Below are 7,421 nucleotides of genomic sequence, written 5' to 3'. Positions count from 1 at the left end.
GAGAGAGAGAGAGAGAGAGAAAGAGAGACATTGTTTGGGTTCCACTTATTTATGCACTCACTGGTTGACTCTTGTGTGTGCCCTGACCAGGAATTAAACCCGCAACCAACCCAAGTAGTTTTAAATAGTTATTAAAATAAATAATCTGTTATATCTATTCTTATGTTAAGCAAAACAATTTCTGTGCCATAGCAAAAAAATACAGATACTATATACCTGGTGTTTAACATTAACAGTGCAAATTTCACTAAACTGTTTATTTCCTATCTGTTTTAATTAAAATTAATGTGATGAGATTTCCCAACATTATTTTATGTAATTTATTTTGCTATTCTTTTATGGGGATAATCTTCATAAAAAATACCTAAGATATATCAAAAGAGATATTTATTGTAAAAACCAAAAAAGTTAAGTGGTAGCCCTACACTTCTCCTAAAGGAAACTTTATTTGTACTAATGTCTGAGCAGGCAGCATAATTTGGAAAAATTCAAAGTTAACACGAATAATACAAAAATAAAAATACCCATTCACACACGATAGGTGAAAGGAACTGAGTTTTTATTCTTCTTATATTGACACTCCTTTCTGAGTATCATGCTTACTGCATGACAAAACAACACCTTTTAGTTCCTGACAAAATCTTAGCGCATGTCCAGAATGGAAACTATCCCCACACAGCATGATAATTTGAATTTAATTTAAAAAATCAATTTGCAATGAATATTATAAAAATGAATATATTACTCACAATTTGGGTATTCTTGAGTATTTTCGGCTGAAAATTCTCACAAAAGATGATTTTAACAGATCAGGACTGCCACGTAGGGAAAACATTTTTTTTTTTTTTAGTAGCCGTGCATCGTGTGTGGCGAAGGTCCGCTGCTGGCAACTACAGACGCTAATGGCATACAAGGGGTTAAAGAGTAAGAAAATGTATCCTTCTCATAATTAGACAGGTAGATGGAAATGTGGGTATAGGAGAACAATTTGAGATTGATGGGGAGATAAGATTACGTTGGTGTTCACTGATCAATTAGCAACAGAGGAGACGAGAGGGTAAAAAGAAAATACTTCTGCAACAAATATACAACCCACTTCTCAAGTTTTTACAAGATATCAATGACAAAGTGGTTTATTAACAGTTTAATAACTTTTTCATGTATTAATAAGAAGAAATGATAGTGGTCTTATATGATTTACTCCATAATTAACAGTTGAATTCATTCATGATCATAAGTTTTCTATATGATTATGGAGAGGTAGATTTCAGGAGTGTCTATGCAGATGACCATGGACACTTGAATTGTCCAATAGGATGAATTGTTTTGGTCTCATTATTCATTCAGTTTATGTTTATTTATCAGGTGTTTGACACACATTTTGGGTGTTGAATACATGACAAGAATAAAGCTCTTGCCCTCCATTTACATTGTAATTGGGAGGCTGATGTCCAAAAAACAAGTAGTTATCCTATATAATAAAAGGCTAATATGCAAATTGACTGAATGGCTGAATGACTGGTCACTGTGATGTGCATTGACCACCAGGGGGCAGACACTCAATGCTGGAGCTTCCCCCTGGTGGTCAGTGCATTCCCATAGGGGGAGTGCTGCTCAGCCAGAAGCTGGGCTCATGACTGGCGAGTGCAGCAGTGGTGGCAGGAGCCTCTCCTGCCTCTGCAGCAGTGCTAAGGATGTCTTATAGCTTAGGCCTGCTCCCTGAGGGCTTCCAGTCTGCAAAAAGGGCGCAGGACGGGCTGAGGGACTTCCCACCACCCCGCAAAGTGCACATATTTTGTGTACTGGGCCTCTAGTCTATATAATAAAAGCCTAAGCTACCGTTACAGTGGAACGACCAGAATGACCATCACTATGATGCGCACTGACCACCAAGGGGCAGACACCCAATGCAGGAGCTGCCCCCTACATGGTCAGTGCACTCCCACAGGGGGAGCACTGCTCAGCCAGAAGCCAGGCTCATGGCTGGCAAGCATAGCAGCGATGGCAAGACCATGAGAGGGATGTTCCACTGCCAGCTTACGCCTGTTCCCACGAGAGGGCACAGGCCGGGCTGAGGAACCCTCTCCCCCAGTGCAAGAATTTCATGCACTGGGCCTCTAGTAAAATATAAGAAAGGATGATGATAAATGCAGTGAAGAAAAATAAAGCACAATACGTACATAAAGAGAAATATTGTTGCATAGATGGTTGGTAATTATCACTTTTGGAAATGACACTGAAGCATGGTCCTAAGAGAACTCTGCAAATATTTGCTGTGTGGAGCTTTTAAGGCTGAGACAAGAGCAAATGGGGAGGCTAGCCCTAAGATAGGGGTGTGCTTGGTTCTTAACATGTTCAAGGATAGTTTGGAATCTATATTACTTCCTCATTTTCTTATTGATTTAATGTTTCACAGGTAATATCAAATTGATTAATTGGCCAAGATAGATAGAAAGTAGCAAACATAGAAATTATGTTCATTAAGGTATTTGCATTGAGACACACTGATTTTTTTTTTTTTTTATGTTAGAAATGACCCATGTTAAAGGCTGATGGAGGTAGATGTCAGGAAGAAAGGAAAGTGGGGTCAATTAGAAAAGTTAAGATAGTGGGATAAAAGTATTATTTTTAGTGTATAGATTTCAAAAATATTTTAGTGGTGTGACTCAATGTATGACCTGTGTAGTCTAAATAAGTTAACATTGTTCTGCTTATCCAAACGTTGAAATTGGGACCTAATTTCAGCTCAGCATCTTGATTTCCATATTTAAGTTATGACAACAAATAACAAACAACAAGTAGCATCTTAGAACAATAACTCATCCAAAAGTTGTATTCACATTTGCCTCCCAAATTTTTATTAATGGCTAATCACCCCGAGACCATGAGCATATTTGGTGGCACCTAGTGTAACCAGTTGTATGTGATGTCCATATTTTAGACTATGTGCTGTTTGTTGTTCCATACTGATATCAAATAACTGTTACTGACATCTAAATGAGTAGCAATGACCATGTCATGGAGCATGGGACTTGTCATTAGCATTTGCAGATTAACCCAAAATTATGAAGTACAACTTACATATAATTTTGTATCTACATATATATTGTAGATAATTATATATACATAGTATTAAATTTATATATAGATATAAATAGCAAGTACTATTGTAAAGATCTATACATGGCAATCAACCAGTTATGAATTTAAAATAGTTCAAGTGATTTCTCCAAATGAAACTTCAATGGTATGTTCTGTACATTTTATGATGTAAATAATGAAAGTATTTTCTTCTGGAAATCTCTTCTTCCAATAAAGTCCTGAGGAAACAATAAGGCACTTAAAAGTGTCAGCCTATCTGTTTTTTGTTCTGTATGCCACCCATCAAGAACACCATGCTGTGTATCCAAGAGCAAATCGTGACTTTTGCATTCTCAGGCATCCATCTTGGGCTAAAGAGTTTGAAAATTGAAATCTTGGCAGAGGTTGACTTATCGGTAAGTACAGTCACTTGAGAATTTCACATATGATGTTCAATTTATCCTTTGCAAATGCTTTGCCCTGACAAAACAGAAAATTTTATGCTTCTTTTCACAGGTAAGAAAACGCCATCTGAGTAACTCCAAGTGACTGAAGACTTCAGTTCTCACCTGCAAACTTTTTAAAAGGAAATTGTTATACCATACTTGCTAAATTTGACTTATTCTGATACCTACATAAATCAAAGCAGAATATATCTTTACAGCTGCAATAAAATCTGTAATAAATTTGAGGATATTTGCATTACTTAATTTAATTTGATAAATATGATTGACAATGCCTTTGATATTAATATGTATACACTATTCTTGTCTGTAGAGATTACAAGGTACAAAACATTAATAAACTATAATACAAGATGAAAAATTGTAAACTCAAGAAATAAAAGACATTAAAAAATGGTACTGGGAATTAAAGAAAATAATAAGTTTTGAATTTAAAGAACGGCTTAAAAAGAGCAAGTAGCATTTATGATGGGTCTTAAATAAAAGTCCATAAAAATCCATAAAGTGGAGGTGAGATGTCTTGCAGATGAAAAGGGAATAGCATAAGCAAAGGTTGAGGGTGCACTGCATGGGACAGGTTTTGGAATAACAAACAAGCTATGAAAAAGAGTAGGTTACAGAAAAAGTGGAAATCTGACATTATTTTTATAGCCTGGGAAAACAGTATGTATCTTTAAGCAACATGTATCTTTGAACCCCTTGCTTGAAACTTTACTCTAGGGAAATTAATCTACTAATGCTGATTTGGAATGGATTTTTCAGGGAAATTATAACAATAATCTAGGCCAGCGGTTCTCAACCTGTGGGTAACGACCCCTTTGGGGGTCGAACGACCCTTTCACAGGGGTTGCCTAAGACCATCCTGTATATCAGATATTTACATTACGATTCATAACAGTAGCAACATTACAGTTATGAAGTAGCAACAAAAATAATTTTATGGTTGGGTCACAACATGAGGAACTGTATTTAAAGGGCCAGAAGGTTTAGAACCACTGATCTAGGCAAAAATTAATTTGGCAATATTTGATATTAAAGTAGGTAAGAGACAGTATGAAGGTAGATTACCTATGATTAAGCAACGATTGCATATCTGCCTGAGTGGGAAAGGAGTGCACATCACTTAAAGCTGATGACTAAGACGTTACCAGTGTCATTAATAAAAAAAATAGAGGGGTCAGGATAAGTAAATGATCATGAAGAAAAACAATGCATTTATGGGCACCTTGAATTTAAGTTGCCATCAAAACAGGTTTGTGAAGTTGACTGGAAAGCTGTGTCGGGAACAGAGGGAGAGAAAAGGGAAGGGGAAGTGCTGATGGCGAAGGAAGGCATAGAAGTGGAAGAGCCAAGAACAGGAGGAATGAGAATGAGGAAGCCAAGAGCCATGACACACCTGGCGGAGCCTACTGGAAGGTGCAGGAGCTGAAGAATGGAGAGGAGGAAGGCATGGACAAGCCGCTGTTCCAGAGCAACACTGCCTGGGAGAGCGTCCCTGCACCCATGGAAACATTCTCTCTTTGTGCTGGCCAGTATTGTGGTCAGCAGTCACATGGGATTTGAGGAACCGAATTTTAAATCTTGCTTAATTTTAATCAGCAGTTTATGTTTGAATAGTCACATGTGGCTGGTGGCTACTGACTTGATATAAAACATTACAGAAACTTTTAAAACACTCTGATCTCACTACCAAGTGACATCCCTAAAATATAAATTGCAACCTGTCCTTCCCCTGCTTAAAATTCTCCAGTGGCTCTTCAGTGCCTGGGAATAGGATTCAAACTACTGAATCATGGCTAAAAGAATTCACTCTCAACCAAAGCTTCAGCCACTTCAGCCAAGTTCCTTCAACAGGCCGATCCTGTTCCCAGGTCAAGTCCTTGGTCTTTGTTTCTCTAATGCGTCCTTCTATTTCTTCCTGTTCTTTACATGCTTACTTTTTAAGTCTTTCAGGTCTCTACGTGTCATTCCTCAGAAAGGTCTTCCTTGAGCTCCTTTTTCCAAATCAGCCAGATTGCCCTATTATTATTATCCTACGCAACACAATTTACTTTCTTTATACCACTGATTATAATCTGTACTCATTTATTTCCTTCAGTCTCCCTTAACTGGACTAGAATTCCTTGAAGGCAGGGATCATGTGTGTCTTTTATTTTTCACTAGAGGCCCAGTGCATGAAATCTGTGCACAGGAGGAGGGGGGGTCCACTCCGCCCAGCTTGCACCCTCTCTAGTCCAGGACCCCTTGGGGGATGTTTGACTGCCGGTTTAGACCGGATACTGGGGATCCGGCCTAAACCGGCAGTCAGACATCCCTCTCACAATCTGGGACTACTGGCTCCTAACTGTTCATCTGCCTGCCTGCCTGATCACCCTTAAAAGCTCCCCCTTGCCAGTCTGCTCACCCCTAACCACCTCTGCCTACCTGCCTGATTGCCCCTAATTGCCCCCCTTCCTGGCCTAATCACCCTTAACTGCCCCCCAACTGGCCTGGTGGTCCCCAACTGTCCCCCCGCTAGCCTGGTTTTGTCGCCCCACGCAGCCTGCTGTTCAGTTGTTTCGCCGTCCTTCACTAACCCCCTGCCGGCCTTGTTGCCCCACACAGCCTGCTGTTCGGTTGTTACTGTGACAGTGTCATGGACAATTTGCATATTTCTCTAATATTAGTATGAATACCTATTAGAGTGTCTAGCATATGGTATGCGGACAATAGTTGAGTGTTGATCAAATAACAAAAACACTGCCTGCTGAAAGAATATGTAACTATTAAATGGAAGTTTTCATAAATAATTTTAAAAAATCTTTTATTGTTTTCAGAGAGGAAGGGAGAAGGAGAGAGAGAGAGAAACATCAATGATGAGACTGTATCACTTGAGCGGCTGCCTCCTGCACACCCATCACTGGGGATGGAGTGCACAGCCCAGATGTGTGCCCTGACCAGGATTCAAACCGTGACCTCCTCATTCATAAGTTGATGCTCAACAACTGCACCACTGGCTGGGCTCATAGATAATTTTTTGTTGTTGCCAAATGACTACATTTCAGCAAATAAAAACTCAAAGAAATGTATATAGATTGGTATAATATATTCCTTGAATAGTAAATTTAACTAGGAGAAACTAAAATAATATCAATTGAAAGACAATTTGGAGAGTGGGGAAAGAAGTTTCATAACTCAGTGGGGAAAGAAGTTGCATAACTAATCTATCTTAATATAAACCCTGGGTGTAACATTACAGCCAGAAGCGTGACCAAGCAGAAGGAGGTCAGTCCTGCAGGGGTTGTCTTGGAAATGGCTGCACCCTCCCCCCGAGCTGTTTCCTGGAGCTGTTTCCTGTAAGGACAGGGTTTGAGGCAGGAACCCACCCTCAGAGCGTGGAGGCATATCTTTTTAAAGTGTGCTGCACCAGCACTGCCAAGGGTAAACCTGAGTGGGGCAGCTGAAAGGCTTAGAAAAGACAGACAAGAGAATGAAATCTGGGTCTCAGTGGGATGCTGCTTCTCTGAGAAACAGCGACCATGCCCACAGCCATGCCTTTATTTTATAGCAGATGCCACGAGGCAAAGTAAGGGTGTGACCAAGATGTTTACAATATTCTCGTGAGTTTCATCCCCACTCAACTACATGCACCAGAACTCCATCACAAGGCACTTGGGGCCACGTGTTCGGACCATGGGTTCAAGCTCACAACCACAGCCGTTGGCTATAATTGTGCTGGGAGGGCCCTGCCCTCCAGCTGGGACTTGCACTTGGCAATGAGAGGCTTTCATCAGTCCGAGGCTTGAACCTGGCCAAACACTGTAGCCGCGCCCCATAGAATATCTATGGCTTCTCCTAGTTTTTGAAAGGAAGAATTGGGCAGATGGAGGGAAGGGA

The 7,421-nt window shown here is 39.9% G+C and overlaps 1 protein-coding gene and 1 long non-coding RNA gene across 2 annotated transcripts in view; both read left to right on the top strand.

Moving 5' to 3' along the window:
* The window catches only part of ADGRB3 (adhesion G protein-coupled receptor B3), a 669,006-nt gene that overhangs the window by 210,315 nt on the left and 451,270 nt on the right, over window positions 1–7,421 (top strand). The window lies entirely within an intron of this gene.
* Window positions 3,437–3,699, top strand: LOC107184175. Its single transcript, XR_001515003.1, has 2 exons — window positions 3,437–3,497; window positions 3,598–3,699. It is a non-coding gene; the product is annotated as an uncharacterized LOC107184175 (long non-coding RNA).

The sequence above is a fragment of the Myotis davidii genome, unplaced genomic scaffold (assembly GCF_000327345.1).
Source record: "Myotis davidii unplaced genomic scaffold, ASM32734v1 scaffold803, whole genome shotgun sequence".
Classification (NCBI taxonomy): domain Eukaryota; kingdom Metazoa; phylum Chordata; class Mammalia; order Chiroptera; family Vespertilionidae; genus Myotis; species Myotis davidii.
This window is presented reverse-complemented; position numbering and strand designations above follow the sequence as displayed.